This window comes from Mytilus californianus, unplaced genomic scaffold, assembly GCF_021869535.1.
Source record: "Mytilus californianus isolate M0D057914Y unplaced genomic scaffold, xbMytCali1.0.p SCAF_4, whole genome shotgun sequence".
NCBI lineage: Eukaryota > Metazoa > Mollusca > Bivalvia > Mytilida > Mytilidae > Mytilus > Mytilus californianus.
Genome location: NW_026262690.1, coordinates 93197454 through 93220901, shown reverse-complemented (window position 1 = coordinate 93220901; position 23448 = coordinate 93197454). Strand labels below are relative to the sequence as shown.

At 30.9% G+C, this 23448-nt stretch overlaps 1 long non-coding RNA gene across 1 annotated transcript; it reads left to right on the top strand.

Annotated features, from left to right (window-relative positions):
* The first annotated feature begins 3791 nt into the window (after positions 1-3791).
* Positions 3792-22688, top strand: LOC127698924 (uncharacterized). Its single transcript, XR_007980983.1, has 2 exons — positions 3792-3888; positions 22296-22688. It is a non-coding gene; the product is annotated as an uncharacterized LOC127698924 (long non-coding RNA).
* The last annotated feature ends 760 nt before the right edge of the window (positions 22689-23448 follow it).

Sequence of the window (23448 nt, the reverse complement as noted above, 5' to 3'; positions counted from 1 at the left end):
CAGTATAGTCGTCTGATCTGTTATTTAACCGTTTGTGTCCTATTCCCAATTGTGTCGTGTCTGTCTGTCTGTGTAAATTTGTATGGCGGATGATGCATACATATCATGAGACGCTTACCCCGTCGACGCACCTGGTCTCGCTCCTTTTGGAGTCAATACAAATCAAGGCAGCAAACAAAACTATTGGAATTGCATTAACTCCAACAGGAGTGAGACCAGGTGCGTCGACGGGGTAGCCGTCTCATGTCGCCTTAATTTTTGCCATTTAAACCCCCCTTTTATTCTCAACTTGTGGACAAACAACACATTCGTTAAATAACATACAATTAAACCAGTATAGGAAAAGCTCTCAACTTTAAAATTACAGAAAAATATAGATTACAAAAACATAAAAACAAAAACAAAGCAATATTATCCCGTATCACCGGCTTGAAGTGTTCAACTGCTGGTATGAAATTATACTGTCCTACAATGTAGCATCGGATGATACAATATTACATGCATTACACAGAACAAACTGTGCAGAAGATCAAAACAGAAAAATAAATGTTTAGTATTACTTGAAACTATATATAAGGGAGTTTATAATTAGTTCCTCGCTTCAATAAAGACGATTTCTGTTTTAAGTGTATGGTATCAATGTATGTTGATCTAATCGGCGATTTAATAGTACTTAATCCCAAAATGACATGTTTTACTTGAAATGGTAAGTTGTAATAGTTATCTCCCTTTTCTGAAAACCAAATCTAGAGAAATCAAGGCTGTTTGAAATCTGCATGTTAAATACTTCAAAATTCCTTTTTACACACATGTACTTCGATATAATTATTTTATCTTAGATGTTTGTATCTTTGAACAATGGCAAGTCGAGTTAATCCACCATATGCCTATTTTGACGTTTTTATTGCTTTCATATCCTTCAAAGAGCATGTTTCTATCCTTGAAGGTTAACTCGATACCTTAACGTGGGCGTGGATCTCGTAACACGTTTAATTGCAGAGTATCTGTTTTGAAAGCGGTTCTGTTTTTTCATTGGATATCATTAATTTTAATGTTGATTTCAACGTTAATTACTTTATTTTTAGACATAAAATAAATGCTCCTGATGACCTCACCGATATTCTGCATGTTTTTGACTGCACCAGCAATGCATGTTCGCATGTTTCATTGGAAATATTTCTAAAAAGGTGTGTTAATGAGCTTTTTTTCATTTGTTGGGTCATCAATCAGAGAAAAGAGGAAATAAACCAACAAAAGCAACTATAAACTCTAAACGAACCATCATTCTGTGGTTTACGGATACAGATTTTTACTGTAATGTTACATAGCTATAACCGTTTTCTACAATACAAATATTGGAAAAAAAGATGAGAAGATATTGCTCCTTAAATTCGAAACCCAAAATTGTAATTCCAATAAACAACTTCCTTCAGATTTTCTCATGAAATTTGTCTGGTATGTATATCAATATTTATAATTTTTTTATACAAATATTCGAATAAAAAATTGAGAAAATATTGCCCCTTGTCTTCGAAGGTCAAAATTGGTATTAATCTTTATTAAACAATTTCCTTAGAAAATATAAAGTTCATTATTGAATTTTTCAAAAAATTATCAGGACTGTGAAAAGGTTGATGAATTTTACTGTTTTCACTTATCAAGGGGCCAAATAAACGGTCCTTATAATTCCTCCTCGTTTCATCCAAAACACGTGCTTCCGGGATAACCTTCATCATGTATGATTGCCACCAAAAGTTTGAAAAGACGAAATCCACACATACTATTTTGGCTTAAAACACAACAAATTTCTTAACAAATGGGATTTACCATGGTTTTACTGGTTCGATGGTCTCGTGATGCCGTGCTCAATTATTTCTTTTTGAAATTGCATGTTAAAAATACGACTAAGGGTGTCGGTTCAATACAACATGGATTATAATTATATCATATTTTTAAAAAATGGACAATTAGGTTAAAATATTTGAAAACTGATTAATATTTACTTCGATCACTCAATGACTAGTTTTGATCTGGACACTCTAGAAAACCATAAAATCTTTCTTTGGATGAAATTTTTTGCGAATAATTTAATTTGGGGAAAGTTCATTGATAAAAAAAATACATTGCATGCATTTTAATTTTTGGTAGCATGTATACCCCATTGCCATTTATACCATATTTTCTTGATTTTTTAGTAGCCAAACCATCATGTTTTCATCTGACACTGACTCTACAATCAAATGCTGCAGTTACATTAATTTTCAGAAATAACTAAATATGGCAAATCAAAATTAAGAACGACAGGAATACAAACAGCGGCCCTTTTTACAAAATATCTTACGTGAAAAAATAAGTCATGTATAACTTACGATCAATGTTTGTCGTTAGATTTTTGTTTGTGAAAAAAACCGCATCTCTATCAATCTTAGCTATCGCAATACACAAAAACATTATAAGTTAAATAATATACCCCATCTCCTTATTTTTTATATAGTATGCAAGAAAAATTTAGCTATCTAACGAAACTTATAGACTTTTGGCTAGTTGTCATTGACATTTGAAAATTTGTTTAGATAAATATAGACTAATGCAAATTCAATATATTTCTTTGAATTTGTAACGTTTTTTGGTAAGTTGGAAAGTTTGAAGAAAAAGGGAATATATACTTCGACGTTTGCGTTCTATATTATGCATTTTAACGATAAAACAACTTTTGTTTTGAATGGGATTAGTTTAAAGTATTAAAAATAAGTTTCATGGTGCATGCGTTGATGTAAAATAACTTAAGTATTTGTAAATAGTACGAATGTTTACTTTTTTGCATTTGTAGTGCGTTATATCATTTCGATGATGGAATTTTCTTATCTAAAAGCTACGCGAAACAGAAAACCCTGCAACTGTATTCTGAGCGAAATTAAGGCGAAGAATTCACTGATTTCAATTAATCTGGATTGTCTATGCCAATGACACTGCAGGATTTCAAGAATTAATCTTCTCGTCACAAATCACTTAAACAAAAAAAAATAGAAAAAATTACTATGGAACTAGTAAATTTACTGACCGTTTAATTTGTAGTCGTTCTAGTAAAAAGTAAAATAACAAAAATACCGAACTCCAAGGAAAATTCAAAACGGAAAGTCCTTTATTAAATGGCAAAAGTAAAAGTTAACCGATAGAGGGTACTTTTACTATACTAACTAGGAAATAAACTTAAAAGACTAGTTGTTTGATTAGAAAGACGAATGAATTAACAAATGCACTAGTTATAATTTCTCTGTTACTAAGTTAGCTATTTTATTTACAAGTTTTTTTTTCATTGAATATTACTTGAAATAAAAACTTCAAATCATTTCTGTACTGATCAGTACTTCAAGACATTCACTTTTTTATCAACATGATATTTTATTTATAAATTTCAATGTTTTTATCAATCATTTATGTTGATCATATATGTGTACACTGTTTAATTACTGTTCATACTGAACACAAATATTTGTCCATATTCATATCGCCCGTTTTGCTCTATGCTTCTTAAGTAAGTTGCTTTTCTTACATGAAACGATTTCCTCATCTGTTCTTGGTAATTACAGTAATATGATTTAAAAAAAAAATTCATTGATATCAGTTCGAAATCAATTTACCTTTTTTTATACGACTAGCTAAAATTAACCACAATAGCTTCTATTTAAGAAAAATAAAAATAAAAATATTTTCACATGGAGTTGTCTGTCCCCTTTTAAAATGTTTTAGATGTTTACCCCATTTCTTTGTTTTTATAGTCAGTGGAAGTAGTTTATGAATATACAATACACCATTGCTATTTTCGGTTTTACAGTTTGACCAAGGGATATGGATAATGGAAATCTAGGAATGCATAATACATCCAAGGTATATTGCTTTAATTTAAGTTTAAAATCTATAAACATGAATAAATACAAGAAACTTTTAGCAGTATGAAATAAAAGTCATGTTCCTGACTTGGTGCATCCACTTTCCTTTTTTATTTATTAACAAACTGAGGTTTTATATCAGTCAAGTAAATTTGATCTTAGCTGAATTTGAGTATTCGTTTTATATAAAAATAAGAAATTGTGGTATGATTGCCAATGAGACAACTATCCACCAAAGTTCCAATGAAGTGGATGTAAGCAATTATAGGCAATCGTACGGCCTTCAACAATGAGAAAAATCCATACCGTATGATCGGCTATAACAGGCCCCGACATAAAAAATATGAAACAATTCAATTGAAAAAACTAACGGCCTAATTTATAACAAAACAGTTTACGAAAAACAAATATGACAGACATGAACCAACGACAACCACTGAACTACAGGCTCCTGACTTGGGACAGGCACATAAAGAATGTGGCGGGGTTCAACATGTTAGTGAGAGCTCAATCCTTTCCCTAACCTGGGAGAGTTGTGTAACAGTACAACATAAGAACAAACTATAAAAATCAGTTGAAAAAGGCTTAAGGATGTTCGCTACTCTGTTTCAAAATAACAAGCTTTTTAAAAGACTGTTCTAAAATGATAGTATATAAATAAAGGAACTGAAAAAAATGAAAAAATGAAGGGTCCGTGTGCTTGTTTTCGAGATATAAGCCATTGAAAATTTGGCGGGATATAATTCTCTCTAGACTTTTCATACATTTAACATTGGCACTCTTTTTCTTTTAAAAATTATGAAAATATAACAAGGATTTTATAGGATTTTCAAATTTGGCTTTTTAAATTATGTGTAATAAAATTATGAAAAGAAAAGTAGAGGTTAACGGGCAAAATTTTTTAAGGCATTCAAATGGATAAAATCAGAGGATTCCGAAAATCTGACAAAAATTCCAAACCTGACAAGCGAACATCCTTAACTCATCAGATGGATACAAATAGAAATACATCTAACAAAAACACAAAATGTCGTACCATTTGGTTATATAGCTCCTTACGTTTATACTTATTTATAGCTTTCAATCACTGTAGATTCGGAAATTATTTCGTGCATTTATTATTGCGATTTTGTCACTTTAGACTAAAATGCGATTTTAATTTTTGCGATATTGAAAAAAATACCTGATTAATTCATATAAAAAATTTCAAAATGCGAGTTTAAATTTTTGCAATTATAATCCTGTCGCATTTTTCGCAATAATAAAAACATCGCAATTAAATTCTGAATTTACAGTTTTTAGGTTTGAGCGTTCCTGATGAAGGTCAATCCATAAAAGCTCTTCGGACGCAAGACATTTATATAGGGTTATTCTCATTTACTAGCATTTAGTCGATACAACTGCTAGTGGACTGTTAGTGACTGAGGGCATCATCAGCTCAATGGTCAGTAATTCGGTACTGACATGATTTTTAACGTTGTTCCGTTGTTTTCCTCTTATAGTTGATGTGTTTTCCTCAGTTTTGGTTTGTGACCCGGATTTGTTTTCGCTTAATCGATTTTGACTTTTGAACAGCGGTATACTACTGTTGCCTTTCTTAAACATATATTTCTTAAGTTGCCCTTTGATAAATTAGCAAATTTCACTAGGAAAATAAGGTCCCATCGGCCGAAGGCAAAAATTACCTGAGTTGAATTTGGCTATTCCTTTTAGATCCTTTTTGGTCATATACTTCCTAACGTTTTCTGACGCACGAAATTTATTTTTATTTCAATGGAAATGGTTTTTTATGCCATATTTATCACTTTATCCCCGCTAAGGTATAACGATGAGAGTCCATCGAACATGTTCATCATACTAATATATGGTAGTATAAATCGATACAAGGATTAATAATGTTTGCCATAATAATTGATTCAGAATTGTTATATTTTATATAAACTGTACCTTTATAAAAACTCTTTAAGTTATGCGCATCATAGTTTTATAACATCATTTTCATGAAAATTGTTTGGACGAGTATTGTGAAAATAATTGTAGAAAGGTAGAGATTGCATGTTAGTTACGTAAGCGCGTCACTGTTTGTGATTTCCTATGGTGTCTGTCGTTGGTGGAATATGTTCGTTGTTGTTCTGCGGTTTGCATGTTGTGTCTACTATTATATTAAGTGTTTGTGCTATATTTCTGTCACGTAGTGTTGTCATTTTAGCGATAATTTTTAACATTGTCATAAAACGAGAGGTTTGGCTATCCATTAAATCATCTTCAACCCACCATTTTTTCTTAAAATGTCTTGTACCAAGTCGGGAATATGGCAGTTGTTATAAAATAGTTCGTTTCTATGTATGTTGGCGTTTGTGTTTTTTTGCACTTCAGTGTTCCTGTTGTTCCTTTGTTTTCCTCTTATAGTTGATGTGTTTGCCTCGGTTTTAGTTTGTAACCCGGATTTGTTACCACTCAATCGATTTATGACTTTTGAACACCGGTATACTACTGTTGCCTTTATTTATTAGTAATGTCGACAAAAATTAATCAAAATGTTTCGTTACTTTTTATTCATTCGTTAATTCTTTATCTTTTTTAAACAATTTGGTTGTATATTTTTCCTTAACATTCCCTTTGTGAAAGCTGTACTATTACGAATATTAAATTTGCAATAATCTTGAAAAATATTTAAGGCAAAACATCATTGTTTCCTTGATAAAATGGGTATTTCTATCGAGTTTCTGTAATTTATTTTTTTCTCGTGTGATAATATTATTTCATATTCCCTTTTTTTCAAAATGTAAAACTTATGTCAGAAATACTGTATTATGCAGTTCCACAGTTCCACTAACTATATAAACAAACTAATTGTGGAAACTACAAAACATATTTTTCTAAAAAGGGACAGATAATTTCATCGAAAAATAGAATTTTTGAAATAACATTGGATTTATTGCTTTTATTTTAAGCATTTTCATACTTGGTATCGTTTATAAAAAAATGTAAATTCTAAATCACTGCTGATGGGAACCGATATTCATCCCGGTGTCGACTAATGTCACCATTAATTGGAAAGGAACACAAGTTTTCTAGGCTATTATTTCCATATGAAACTTTTTCAAAGGGTTAAATGTCACTGTGATAAGTAATTGGATCATGACAATTATTTTCCTTTTGTTCAATCGAATATTATTTTAGAAGTTTTTCGGATTATCTAGAGATTTGAAGTTTTTGGGTTTTGATATTACCATGGAGTTAAGAATATTTTATATTTTTCTATTCAATTTCAAAGAAGGACATTTGATTCCTTACAGTCAACATCATGCTATTTGAAACTAATGTCAATCTGTAGCCTTCAGAAAAAACACCAATTTGTATCCTTTAGAAAAAAAAAAACGTTTAATACATTTTGAATTCTAATATACAAGAAACTTTTAGCAGTATGAAATAAAAGTATGTGTCTGACTTGGTAAATCCACTTTTCTTTTTATTTACTAACAAACTGAGGTTCCATATCAGTCAAGTTGATATTAGCTGAATTTGTGTATTCTTTTTATGTACCTTTTGGTTATGTAGCTCCTAACATTTCTACGTATCTATACATCCCTAGCGTTCAATTATTTGGGTTTGCGGTCATAAAAGTTTCGAGCACGATTATTGTACTCAGACTCAGAAATCAACCAATCAGAATACTGGATTTAGTGTTTCGAGCACAAATCTTGTACTCCAAGTACTGAGTACAGTTTTATGACCGAGGACCCAGATGAAGGTAAATCTAGAAAAGCTCTTGAGACGCACGATACTTATGTAGTGTTATTTTCATTTACTAGCTCTTGGTCGATACAACTGTTAGTGGACTGTTAGTCTCTGAGGGCATCATCAGCTCAAATTTAATTGAACAATTACATATGATATAGCAAAACGTCTATTAAGATAGAAGAGTGAATGGAGAATATTTGCTACTCTCATTGTTTTAAATGGAGTCTCAGATTTAAATTGAAAATAATTAGAATTATTTCACAAATTTCGTTTATTTTCAGAATAGAATAATTGTCAAATCCGGAATCTTTTACAAATTTGCACATTTCTATAAAATGAATAAACTACCGAAGCTAACAATGAAAAGGGATCGCTTCCATATAATAATAATAATAATAAAAATAATCTTAAAGAAACATTTCTCTACTGTAAAACAAATTCTAGTATACTAGTTCCAAAAATTAAGAGATTAATAACTACATTTCATACTTATTTTTTTAATGAAAAAAAAACCCAACTTATTTTTCTAAACATATATGAAAGTTTTTGAACATGACGAGTTTCCTTTTTCTGTTGTTAATTTCCAATTCTTGATGGTGATGAAACTGAAGTTCTTTTATCTGGAATATATATATATCTAAGTTTGTTCGATATGCACGTTGATCAGCACGTTTGCTCAATTTTATCAAAAATATATTGATTTATTAAGGCAAAATGATTTCAGTTGGAGGAATTAAAAAATGAGTTGTATTTCATAACTAGCAATTTTGGCAATAAATATTTACAAAGCAAACAAGTATAATGATTGTCCTTCAAATCATTCTGTTTGGTTTAAAGTTTGGCCTATTAACATTTCTAACACTGACTTTCATGTTTCATTTATGTGTGTTTGTATTCTACACAAGAATTTATTAATGATATTGCTCAATGCCATGTTTTATGCACTGTTTACAATATAGTGGTGCAAAATGTAATTATATACTTCAAAAAGGAGTGTATAGAGACAGACATGATATCTTGACAAACAGTCGGTACCTTGAGAGGGCTTTTAGTAAATTCAGGCGACAGTAGTTTACCGATGTTCAAATCACGTAATTCGATTAAAAAGAAACAAATCAAGGAAACAAATAAAAATTGAGGGAATCACATATACTTCATAAGAAGGTAGACCGATAAAAACACACCATTGATACCAGGCTTATAGTTTAGTACGCCAGACACGCTTTTTGTCTTCATGTGACTCATCAGTTCCGCTCTAACCAAAACAGTTAGAAGGCCACCACAAATACGAATCTTAAGAGCATTGCATACAAAAAAATCTAAAAGGTGTGCCATATCTACATAAGATAACATATTCCCCAAAGAAGGTCCTTAATGTTTCAAATGATTGTAAAATTTTATAAACAGGAAATGTAGGCTGGTGATACACTCGGGAACGAAACGTCAACCATCAGTGGCATCGACTAAGTGGTTGTAAAAACTCGTCAAATATACCAGGCTTATAATCTAGTACGCCATGCAAATAAAGTCCAAATCAAATACGAAATTGAAGGTCCTTCAGTACCAAAACTTCAAAAAAAGTTGTGCCATGTAACCGCAGCCATTCTGTGATACAGTACTAATTTACACTGTTTTACTTGTATTTGCAATTGAGGATGAGTATTCCAAAAGTATGTTTCACTCAGCTACCATGTAAATGTAATTTCCCTATGTAAGAAACGTGGTCAGTAGGTTTATTTTCTTATATTCAAGTTTTTTGTATATATAGACACTGGTTACAGACGATGTGTTGAGTTTAAAAGTCATTTTTCATGTTTTGGGGCTAATGTTTCATTGATATTTACAACACCTGATATAAATATGTGTGCGTTTTGCAATGTTTCAGTATTGACATTATTATTCAACATAAATTTTGTTTTTGTTTTGTACTTTTTTTAAATTATCTGTTGATGAATTCATGGGTTGGGACATTCCTGGAGAAGGTAAATCCAGAAAAGCCCTTCAAACGCAGCATATGTATGAGAAGAGAGAGGCGAAAGATATCAAAGTGACATTCAAACTCAAAAGTCGAAACTAAACTGACAACGCCTTGGCTAGAAAATAAAAGACCAACAAACAAACAACAGTACACAAAACACAACATAGAAAACTAAAGATTGAGCTACAAAACCCAACCGAAATCTAGGGATGATCTCATGTGCTCCGGGAGGATAAGTACATCCTGCACTCGTCGTGTTGCTCATGTAAGTATAAAGTGTTATGTTCTTTTTTCTAGTACTGAGTCAATATCTCTGCTGGTGGCCTGTATGTCTGTTTGTTTTGCTCACACATCGTTGTCTATATAATGGAATTCTATGCGACTGACATACAAGTAAGAGGTTTAGCTAGCTACAAAACCAGGTTTAATCTACCGTTTTCTACATAAGGAAATGCCTGTACCAAGTCAGGAATATGACAGTTGTTTTCCATTCGTTTGAAGTGTTTGAGCTTTTGAATTAGCCATTTGATAAGGGACTTTCCGTTTTGAATTTTCCTTCGAGTTCGGTATTTTTGTTATTTGACTTTTTAATCACCGAGTGTATCATCAGCTCAGTAGTCAGTGTTTTGGTATGACATTACTCTTAAATTCTCCGTTGATAAATTTATAGATTATCAAGAAACTAAGGTTTCAACTCCCTCAGGCAAAATTTACCATAGATTGGTTTGTCTGATCTTTTTATGTTCATTTCAGTTAAATAGTTCTTGACGTACTTAAACATCTTTGCCATTCATAATTTTTGTGTTTGTGCGTACCTTATTAAGGTAGCAACCCACCTGAGAAGTGCGGTTTTGCATTTTAGCTCCGGTGAATATTTCAAATATGAAAGTCAATGTGCAATAAAATTTATTTTTAGACAGGTGAAGAATTATATAGCCTTCAAAATGGGTGTATATAAACATCAATATTGTTTTTGTTTTAAATAATTTGTTGGCTATTATTTGTTTGATAATTCGTATTTTCGTACTGGTCATAGGTCTAGAAATACTTTAATGTTTATACTAAGTATATGCAAATTTACAAAAATATGAGACGAAAAGAATGTGATTTAATTTGATCTCTTGATGGATATTTTAAACGGTTTCAGAAAAGGTATCACTCCTAGTTATTGAAATCTTTCTTTTAGCCAAATTATGGGGAAATGTGGGACATCTTAACATTCGTTTTCGCTATATTTTAAAGCAAACAAAAAACCTCAATAAAAACTGCAGATTGTTGCAATGGATACATCAAAAAGAAAATGTATTTCACTATATTAACTACACTACTCTATGGAAGATACTGTTTACATGAATATGCAAATATATGACACAAACAGTAAGCTTAACCTGTAAAATAGCAGGGAAATGAGGATGGCAAAATTATTATTTATTTTGTTTTTCTAACTCTACATTGCTACCTTTTGGCCTCAGGCATCACTGAAGAGACAGTTATCGTCGAAATGCGCATTTGGTGCAAATAAATTGGTACCGTTAATGTTATTATAACCACTGGGTCGATATCGCTGCTGGTGGAATGTTAGTCCCCGAGGGTATCACCAGTCCAGTAGCCAGTACTTTGGTACTGGCATGAAAATACGGATATTGTGTAATTAAAATTTCCTGTTACAAAATTTTATAAATTATTAAAAAAAAAAAGGAAAATATCTCCCTCATGCAAAGCTCTGATTCCTTGCCAGGCTTTGGCTATACTTTTTGTTTCCTTTTTGGTTTATAAGCTCTTCATGTTTTTTTAATAAGTTTTGGATTTTCAAAAGTTTTAGTCTCGAGCATCACTAAAGAGACAATTATTGTCGAAATGTGCATCTGATGAAAATGAATTGGTACCGTTAATGTTATCAGGTAAATTGAGAAAAGCAATTGGACGCAGCAAATTTACAAAATGTTATATATATATATATATATATATATATTTTAGAAATTATCAAAAAATGATTGTCCAAATCCCTCAGGGAAAGTTGAACTGAGGCGGAATTTGTTTTTTTTAAGGTCTTTTGATCATATAATCAAGTATCTATACATCAATGGCTTTGCTTTTACTTGTTATTTTCACTTTTTAAAGTTGGTGTATATATTGAAAGAGTTAGTTTTTCTCTCAATATATCAGGTCTCAATAAAAGAGATGTGAAAGATACCAAAGGGATATTCAAAATCAGAAGTCAAAGGCAAACTTACAACGCCATGGTAAAAAAAACGAAAAAGACGAAAAGAAAAACAGCAGTCTTAAAAACACAACACAGAAAACTAAAGAATGAGCAACACGAACCCCATAAAAACCGGAGGCGATCTCTAGTGCTCCTGAACAAAAACCCACTTGTTTTTCTACGATACTTGAGGGAGTTGAAAATAAGTTTAAAGATATCGAACGAGTTATTGAATTAAGGTGAATTGAAAGACAAGGAAAATATTGTCAAATAACAGTATAATAATGGTGACAGTAAGCAGATATATTTAGGTTTGGAGATTGGTCCTCAATTAAAACAATATCAATAACTTTGATGAAATACAATATTTAAAAATACACCCTTGCTTAAATGTTCTATCTTTACATGCAGTTCCTGCTTTGCTTGGTCAAAAAATTTGTTTTTCACAAAATGCCAATTATCTTAAACAATATTTCATATGATGATGTTGTATTGCCTTCATATTTAAAAAAAAGGAAGAGGAAAAAGCGTATATATTTTAGGGATAAAAGTATAAAACCGACTTCAATACGAACGAGACGCCCTCATGTTTCCGGGACAACCTTCACTATCTACGCTCGAGATAAAAAAATTGAACTTCAATGATAGAAAAAAAAAGAATGGCCTAAAACGGAAAAGCCAAATTTTGTATAGGTCGATCTAGAAGTTCGTGTATAAGATAGCTGCACAAAATAAAACAAGACACATTCTAAAAAAAAATAATAACACGCCTACGATGCATTAGGGAGTTGAAAATAAGTTTAAAGATATTGAATGAGTTATTAAGTTGACGTAGATTGAAAGACAGGCAAACATTATCAAATGGCGGTCAAATAATAGTATAATATTGGTAACAAATGCTATATGGGATGAACATTTAGTTTAATCATGTCTTTCGGGTGATACTGCATATATAATTAGGGAATTCAAACAGCACCCCAAACAAAACGGAAAGATGCTTAAAGGATAAAACAAAAGTATAGCAGAAAGCCAAATCGAATGATAAGTCATAAAAAGAAAGAGATTTTGACTGCTACAAATGAGACATATTCATAGCGTACTATAACAAAAAAAAATGTATTAACAAAAATACCCAACTCCAAGGTTAATTCACAAAGGGGGATTCTATAAAACCTGACAATATAACCAATAAAACAAATGGAAAACAACTGTCATATTCCTGGCTTGGTACAGGCAAATGCGGACAGCTAACATTTCAAAGTAATCAATGAGAAATAATGAATTGAAAGACAAGTAAGATCTGAAATGTTGTATCAGCTGAAAGATATATATTCAATATACAGATGCTGAAACATATTATTAAATATGAAAAAGACAAATCATGTTGGGAAAACTAGAACACTTCTGCAATCGTAAAAAAAGAATGTCTTACGAATATAAATGTTCTGGTTAGACAGGTTTTCTTCGTTTTTCGTTCAAGGAATAAACAGGAATGTCGACTTTGTATGAAAATGCACTTTTTAATCTTTGGACAAGGAAAGATTTATAATAATTTTTCAAAATCAAAATTTTATTTTGTGGCTGAAAACACTGTTGTCTTCCTAATAATTATTTTTCCATTTTAATTCATAGGTGGTGAAATAGGGGGAAAGAGGTAAAAGTCAATTTTCGTTGCCAAACTTTTATTCTTGCGTGATGACACGAAATTTCCAGTATATGTGACAGTGTTCATACGGCGAATAGTCTAATTGCGAAAAAAAGGAAATAAAGAAGAAAGAACATGCAATTATTTTAGCTCGGAAAATAATGTTACCTAGAACGTCGATTTTAAGTATTGACAGCTCACGTAGAAGTTAAAAAACTACATCAAAACAAAATTGGTAATATGTTGGAGTTTTTTTTGTTATTTTACTCTTTATACGGTTCCAATAGCTTTGATTTACATTTCATCAAGTGTTTTTAAAGAAATTCAAGCACATAGAAATACATCTTTATTTACGTAAAAATTATTCCAAATTTGACAAAATACTAAGAGAGATTAGTAAGAGATAAAAAAATTAGACCTCGACACAATTGGATTTTACTTGGGAAACTTTTTGTTGAAAAAAAATTTCATTGAGGAAACCGTCAATTCAAAGAAGAATATATAAAAATAAAGGAACATTTTTAGTTTGACTTGACAGTATCATCTAATAAAACAATATAGAATAAGAAACTCTTTTGCAAAATCAACAACAACTAAAACACTTACATGATAAAATGGATTGTGAAAGTGTCGCACTAAGAATTATCAACAACAACAATTTATCTTAGATTGAGAAATTTTACTTTGGATAAGAAATTTTACTTAGAATAAGAAATTTTACTTAGAATAAGAAATTTTACTTAGGATAAGAAATTTTAGTATAAATAAAAATTCTTTTTTAACATAAGAATCGTTTTTGACAAAACAAAATAGACAAAAAAATAATAAACAAAAAATAAAGTACAAAAATGAACAACAACTTGAAACGCTTATGATGAAATGGACAGTGAAAGTGTCGCGATAAATATTATCAACATCTATACTTTTTCTTTCTCTATGAAGAAGTTATTCCTATCTTCAAATTGAAAACACATGAATATTGTTATCGATTTAATATAAATATTAATTAACAAGTATACGTACTAATAAATATAACAAAATAATAATCATAAAAATAAGTATATACTTGGAAATCAATATTCATTTAAACGGTTTCTACGAATTATTTAAATTTGATTTTTTTTCTTTCTGGAACATTGAATAAATTGATATAATTTATCCGGTTTCTCCTTTCATGAATGCATCGCAGATTATTGGTGTTAAAAAAATAAAGGTTCTAAGAAAAAAGTAATTCTCTTTTTTAAAAGATTTTATTTTTAAATGTTTTCAATTTTGTTCATGTTTGCGACATCTACTTGAAATGAAAAAGAAACTACTTATTCATATCTTCTGAAATTTTGGGATAACTTTGTGTCCAAAGAAAAATTAGATTTGTTTTTAATTATAAGAATAACCGTTTTAGTTTATACCTCTAGTTACTGAATCGAATTGATTTTGAAATTATGCAAATTTTAAAAAACAAATACTTGCAATGATTAATGTGAAGATGATAAAACATGTGTTAATGATAAAGAATAATAATATTGATAGATTTTATCGAATCAGAAATAAGTGCGTAAAGTTGAAGAAAACATTAAAACTATTCTTCTTGATTAAATGATGGATAAAACCTATATTGAAATATGCAAACTTAAAGTTAGATAACTTTAATCGTTGAAAAAAAATAAAAAATTGATATAATATGCAAGAAAATATTATAGTGCATAAAATCTACAAAATAATTATATCAAATTTTTAATATGATAATATTCCTATTTTAAAGATATATCCTGATATTTAATGATTGGGTGAAATATTTGCTGTAGATATGAAATTTATGAATTACATTTTTTCATAAAAGGATATTGTTTATCAATTATCAGTTGACTGTATTCTGATACTTTAATGATTAAATGAAACAATTGCAAAAGATTTGAAAATTGATTAACATTTTTTAGTAAAATAAATACAAATTTTATTTATTTGATTTTTGTTTGTTTGAAGACATTTTTCTGAAAATGAAATTCAAAACAGAATAGTGCAATGAAAAAAAGAAGATTTGTTTCAGAAAATAAATCTTCATAAACTATTTTTAATAATAAAGGAAAGTATAAATCTTACTGTGTGTATGAACTGACTTCTGATTTTAGAAATAGTTTTGACAGGTGGGAATGAAATGAATCTTGCTTTAGAGCTTATTAAAGGTTCCCATGGAAACTGATAGCTTTTCCAGGAACGTTTAGAAGAAAACTGATGAAAGAACATTTAAGAAATGCTTTGTAAAATAAACGTAGTGAAATATATGACGTATTGAGTCATAATTCCGTCTAAAATAATATTTTGTAGACTAAAGAAACAGATTGGATTTCAACGTAACAACTGATTAAAAAATCAACTTTACTTGGTGTTGCTTTTTTCCCATCCCCTTTCGCTTCTAATTAAATAAATCTTTTCAAGGTTTTTCCATGATATATTTTCCACAGCATTATTTTGAAATTTAAGATAGGATTTGTTTTACTGCTGAATAAACAACGAAGAATTCTTCAACACATGCATCAAATGAATGATAGTAAAATATGAAGAAAATTTTTTTTAAAGGAAAATATTTTAAAAGTTTTTGATATGAATAAGATATTTATCACGGGTCAAACTCGTTATAATAATATAGAACTTTTTTTAACATTTATAAATGTAGAAAAGAAAAAAAGTAAATCCATAGAAAGAAATTTTGCTACTATTTTTATTTTTCGTATTTATACTAATTCAGTTATTATAATTACTAAAAACATCCTAGAAATGATTTAATTAAAAAGTGATTTGGATTGGAAATATTGGCACTAATGCTGCAGTTTTCTATTATTTAATCAGTTTTAGATTGACTCTTTCTTTCGAATTTTTTAGTATAGATAATTTTGATATATAACTCAGTTTTTAAATAAGTGATGTGCAAGTAATAAAATACATATACATAATCATTTACTATTTGGCAAATGAAGTTTTTGCAGATAAACACAATCATATATCATTTTATCTAAGCGAATTTTCAGAAAAAAAAGAATAAAATGTCCTCCTTATGGGTAAAAAAAGTAATTTTTGATTGATTATTCATTTTCCCATACATTACAAAAATTAAAGCATTACCGTCGTATCATTGGATTTATAAAAGTGATGACCAGAAAATAAAGCAACAGGGGGTTACAAGTACCTATGTATCAAGTAGCCCATTATCTTACATATCACTTTCCAGCAATTTGTCAGAGTCTTGAAGGTTTGCAACATCTGCTGACGAACCCCGCCGGTTTACGACAATATCCGCTAATCATTTCTCCTCTGCTTAGTGCTAATAACTCAAGCAAACTTCATTTTTGACCCACTCAAAGTAATAAAGATTTAATCAAGATAAAAGCAAGTCGCATAAGGCAGACAAATTTAAGACTGTTGCTTTAGAGTTTATCTTCATTACTGCAACTCCAGTTATGTGTAAAAGATGTTATTTTGTCTTCTGATTGACAAGAATATGCACCGGAAATGCAGTACCCGTAAAATGTGTCATGTTCCTGATTAGTTTTGACACTTCATTTCCTTACGGTCGTTGATCGCCTTTCAACGTTCTTCTTATACATTGACGGATGATCCTAGACGCTTCAACAAATGAACCTGTCCCAAAAGTATATACGTTCTGTCACAAACTATCGAACAGCAGATTCATCATTTGAAAATAGCTTCCTTGCGTTTGTTTATTCTTCTTGGTGGTGTAAACATTGCATGTTTTACACCTGCCTGCAATCAACACTGGTACCTGTAGGTAGGTATAGATCCTCACTTTTTATCGGTTGCAACTCTACTGAAGCTTATCCATCCAAATCCACTATTTTCATTCTTATTGTAATAGAGCGAAGAAACTGTATAGAATGATGAAGATATATGCTTATTTTTACACGGCAATTCTCTGTTAACTGACTTCAAAGTTTACATTTGTTCATGTTATATAAAGTTAAATACACGGAACTTTCATGTTCCGTTCGATTGAGTATAGCGTTCCCGGTCGCTGCGAACGTCTATAATCATTTCGTTCACGGTGGCGTTATGGATGCTTTCACATTTACACCGAAAATTTGAATAAATTCGTCAGTTTACTGAATTTAAAACACATGTTTCTATTATCAATGATTTGGAAAGAACTGTGTTATATACGCGTATTGTGTATCATAAGGTCTGATTTATCTAAATATCTATATTATTTACACATATCATCTATTTTTTTTCTTCATTTTTTGTTGATAACATTGTCTGTCAACTTCTTATTATAATGGTGTTTTATTTGGATGCTTTATCCATATTTCATTGTTTATATATGAACATATATATATATATATACTAAAGTTACTCGTAAAATTGTGTGCGACCTAAGACAAAAATGATAAATACTAAGTCTTATTAAAAACAATTGGTAAAAAACCCGAAATCATTAGCGTCTTTTCTGACGTATGTAAATTTGTTCGAACAGGTTAACCAAACAGGTAAAGCTGAAATATAAATAAAACAATTATTAGTTGAAAATTGAACATTTTAATTAATTGTGCATCAAATGCTGCCATGGTACATCAAGATTAATCAACAAGTGTTGTGATTTGATAAGTTACTGCCATCTATCGATGATTGAGCAGTTTTTATTGTCCATTGGGGTACTTTACATTAGACAAGAATTTAATCAGAGACAGTTTATTCCTTTCTTAATGTCCGGTGTGGTCAATTAGAAAGGTCAAACAGGAATTTTTCGTTAGAACTACCATTAAGAAATAGCAACTATACAGCGATCAACACTGCAATAAGATAGGAGACAGATCAAAGACAATACATAGATAAAAGATGAAAATTTTCGGAGATATTGTCCGTCAAGGAATCCCTTTAAGATTTGGTATTGTAATTATCTTAGAATTATCTGCTGAATATTAAATGTCACATTCACAAAGTTGATTGATGCTACGATGTAATTTAATTCAGTCGGAAATTTAATACGAGTAATTGTTTAAGGAGAAAACAGTCACTTTATCTAATTAATTAAAAAATTATTTTCCCCTCAAATGATATTATGCAATACGATATTTTAACAAATCATTTTTGTCCTAATCGAAGCACCAGTAAACTAAGGTGTGAACTCTCCGCGGACTTTTTATTGAAGACATGAGGGTCTGAATGGGAGGTCCTTTATTTCTTTATTCTTTAATTTTTTAGACCATTTTTCTTTATTCTTTTTTTTAGCACCCCATTATTTTCTATTTATGTTTTGGCCACATTTTTTTATATTTTAAATTTTTATTTCACTTTGTTCTGCACTTTTTGCTCATTATTTTGTATTCTGTAAACCCCATCCAGTTCCTCGGGCATGTATCACGAGTCGCAGATATTTGTTGAATATCACAACTTCAGAAATCAAAGTGAACAAAAAGTAAAATAAAATGAAAAAAAATGAATTAAAATTAGATAAAACCAGAGCTGCTAAACTTTGCTGAGTGTATAGAATAACATTAGTACGTTTGGTTTATTTCTGTTAACTAACATTTATATTTTGAGTATCACCGATTCTGCAGCTGACACGAATTAAAAAGAATAGATAAGATAGTAAAAAAAAATAATAAAACAATATTAAACTAGTCATCCTCCCTTATAAATTTGAGAATGGAATGTATATATATACATATATATTCCCATATATATATTGTCTTCTAATAACAATCATTTGCCCATTGAGAGCTTGTTGACCGTCGGCTACATTGACTTGCTAATTTAGAACAACTACCATTACAACATCAGTCAAAGTATTCAATATAGATTGTTGCCGTCGCAACATATTTATTAGGCCTTCCTATATCTTCTCGCAGATCTTGTACCCTTTATAAGTCATTTGCTTTGATAGAAGTTCCCGCAATCCACATAAAACATAGCTACAATTGATTGCGTATGCTTGATTTATTGATTGTTGTTTGGATAACGTCAAGTGACAAATATTTAATGCATACACATTAATAATTTATGCAATTATAGGTAGGTAAAGTAATGTGGGTCGACCGGGATTAGAGGCCAGAATTTAGATTGTCCGCCGCTGGAAAATGAGGTTAAGTTGGATAGGGGCAGACAAGTTTGAACAGGCCACATGAAGACCCCTCATTGAGTTGTTGCAAGTGTTTGTTTTTTAAACTTTTTGATAGTCTCTTCAAACGAGTCATCGGATCTAACGTCCCCATTTTGAAATGGCGTGACTTCGTATTTATACATTTCACACAGCCAACAAACGCCCTACTTAAGCATTTTTTTCTGCGGGACAAGAGATGTCCAAAGTATGACCATACTTCTATATTCCAGTTAACCTTTTGAGTTGAGAGTAAATGCATTCAGGGGTTAATGTAGTAATCGTTGTCAGCTGATTACAACAAAGACTAGTTAATTCTAGTAACTTATATATTATAATATAGCTCACCATTCCATTTTTTTTGTTTCGATAATTGAGTTGTTGATATTTTTGTCGACGTTTTACCTTGAATCCTGATTTATACCTCATTGTCGATGTTTCTGTTTCAAGTCGAATTAGCGCTGCATTAATTTTTACTTTGTAAAAGATGTGATGTACAATTTCTCTTGTTGTTGTCTGAACTTAAGATTTTGAAACGAAAAAAAAAAGAAAAAATAACGAATTGAGTATTATAACTGGCTTAAACTAACACAAAGATGACAAGGTTTTGATCGTCTTTATAATGAATTGATTTTCAACTCTTCTCGACTCGATTCGATTTAGAGTCGGACCTATCGTGTACAAAATTGAGAATGGAAATGGGGAATATGTCAAAGAGACAACAACCCGACCAAAGATCAGACAACAGCCGAAGGCACCGAATGGGTCTTCAACGCAGCGAGAAAATCCCGCACCCGGAGGTGGTCCTCAGCTGGCCCCTAAAAAAATTGTGTACTAGTTCAGTGAAAATGGACGTCACACTAAACTCCAAAACATATAAATGAATTAAAATTAAAAAAACATACAAGACTAACAAAGGCGAGAGGCTCCTGACTTGGGACAGGCGCAAAAATGCGGCGGGGTTAAACATGTTTTGTGAGATCTCAACCCTCCCCCTATACCTCTAGCCAATGTAGAATAAAGAAACACATAGCAATACGCACAGTAAACTCAGTTTAAAAGAAGTCCGAGTCGGATGTCAGAATAGGTAACAAAAGAAACTAAGCAAAATGACAATGATACATAAATGAACAAAGGACTACTAGCAGTTACTGACATGCCAGCTCCAGACCTCAATTAAACTGATTGAAAGATTATGTCTTCATCATATGAAAATCAAGTACAATCCCTCCCGTTAGGGGTTTAGTATCATACCATCATAAAATATATCAGAAGAACATAACCCGTATCATGCCAACAACTGGTTTTAGAATATGCCTGTCTCAATGACCTCTATAGTTGTCTATTTCGAAATAAGGAGATGCGGTATGATAGCTAATCGGACAACTATTCAAAAAAGATCAAAGTACGTGGATGTAAGCAACTATAGATTTCCGTATGGCCTTCAACAACGAGCAAAACACATATCGTATAGTAAGCTATAATATTTCCTAGATGGATAAAATATGAATCAATTTAAACGAGAAAATAAACGCCCTGATTTATGTACAAAACAATTAATGAAAAAAGTATGATAGAGCGACCAACGACAACAACTGAATTACGGTTTCCCGACTTGGGACAGGCACTTACATACTGCGTCTGGGTTAAACATGTTTGCGAGCGCTCAACCCTCCCTTTTATCTGGGGCTATGTCGTTAATATCTCAACATAAGAAAAAAACTATAAAAAGTCAGTTGAAAAATATACTTGACTCACCAGATCGACACAAAGCACAAACACAGCTAAAAAAGATACTAAAGACATAGTATCGATTTAGGAATACTCGCAGGTACTGAAAGATCGTTCAAAGACAATTATACAACTAACAAATAAATAATGTTTCCTGGACTAAAATAGATGAGTACACGTCTAATAAATTAATCGTCATAAACAGTCTGAGAAAAAACACGACCTTGTGCAATGCCAAAATATAAGTATCGGCAGGATGTAGGGTTGTTAGTGTTCATATCTGTATAGGAATAAATGTTTTCATGTATTAATCAATATTAGTTCCTATAAACGCAATATTAAAAGATCTTATTAAAGTGTTAAAATGATAACCTATGAAAAGTTTATTCAAAGGATCGATAAGAGTATATGAATTGTTTCTAAATCTACGGGCTCTATAAACAACATTCACCGTACAAATTAGGATGCAACATGTAATAAATTACATACAGGTACAGTCTAGCTTCTAAACCAAATCTTTGTATGAAATTTTAAAAAGCCGGCTTTTGGGTTTCAAGCGTTTTTATTCCATTTGTTTGTCTATTCAAAATTCCAAACAATATGGTGTACGCATAGAAAAGGTGCGGTTTTTTTCCCTTAATTAGGATAAAAACACTACTGTTAGCAACCGATGGCCCTTTCCCCCGTTTTGGAGATTACTTGTACTATGGATCAAAAGTGATATATAAAGTTAAACATATCAAGAGCTGAATGTTATCCCCAAAAGACCAAGAAGATTACTTATTTTAAGTATGCTTTGTTTAAGATTTTTATAGTCATCAAAATTCTATTATAACAATATATATGAAATTCCTGGTATTTTCAACTACTAATTATTTCGCTATTATCATGATAAACGATTCTGAATTCTGGCCAAGGTACTTTCTGCCTCATTATGTTTAAAGGTAAACCGGTACAATGCTATTAATGAACTTGATATTTTTAATTATTTACAGGATAAAGATGTATGGAATTTCTTCACAGTTGAATTTCTCAGGATCCAAAAGCTTAGGGTGTATCTAGCTCTACCAACAGCTGTACGCCATTCTTTTATAAGTATGTTTTATTTATTCTTTATTGTTGTTCTCAGGGGAAAACACTGGTCAGATTTCCATAATTTATTTTTAACACTGAGTATACTTTTTATATAGTTTAAATAATGTGTTGGCAATTATTTGATACCGAAACGTATACTACACTTGACCTGCCAACATTTCAAGTGCGATTGTTATATTTTTGAATTTTGATTGATGGAATTTTAAAATATGTTCATATTGAGAAATGGCAGACTCCTGTTTGAAAGGTATGTGACACATTAAATTCAAAATCAATCACCCCCCCCCCCCCCCCCCCCCCCCAAAAAAAAGAAAAAAAAAACAACAACGAAAGAAAACCAACAAGAATCCCAATAACTTACATAACTGCAGAGTCTGAGTAAATGATACACATAACCTTGTTTTTTGAATTTAACATACATCCATAAAATCAAGATGATATTCAACGTTTTACATTACTACTGCATGCAGATAATTTTACCAAAATTACTTAATTTTCATCTGAAAGAAAATACAAACCAGCATTTTCGATAGAAATTTTGTTTGGTCAAACATTTCTTTCTTTTTCATGCCTTTCTTGTTTATGTATCTTACTAAAAGGGTTAACTGTGATATCGAAATATGCTCACCTGGACCTCTTCGTTTCCGGTAGTAAACCCATGCTAAAGAAGGGCGTTCGTTTGGTTCTGCGGGATGTATAAGTACGCGGCCACGTCTGGTCGGAATGGTGACGTTGATATTGGTGGGTTTTTTTAAGTGTGCAACAACTCTTTGATTTTAGGTGTCACTAAGCGGTTTGTTATGCATGCCTTTATATTATGTTATGAAGAACCTACCTTATGCATTAGCTGTAAACAATTTTTATCATCCTTCCTGAGTATACATACCATATTTGCCACTGAATCAATATTTATGTTTCTGCATTAATAAAACACAAAATTTGCCAAAATCTTTCAAAATTGCAGCTTTGAGCCATCTGTATAAGCAAGAATTTTGGTTGCAATTTCAGAAATCTGACATATTGGTGTTACAACCTTAAAGTATACGTACAAAT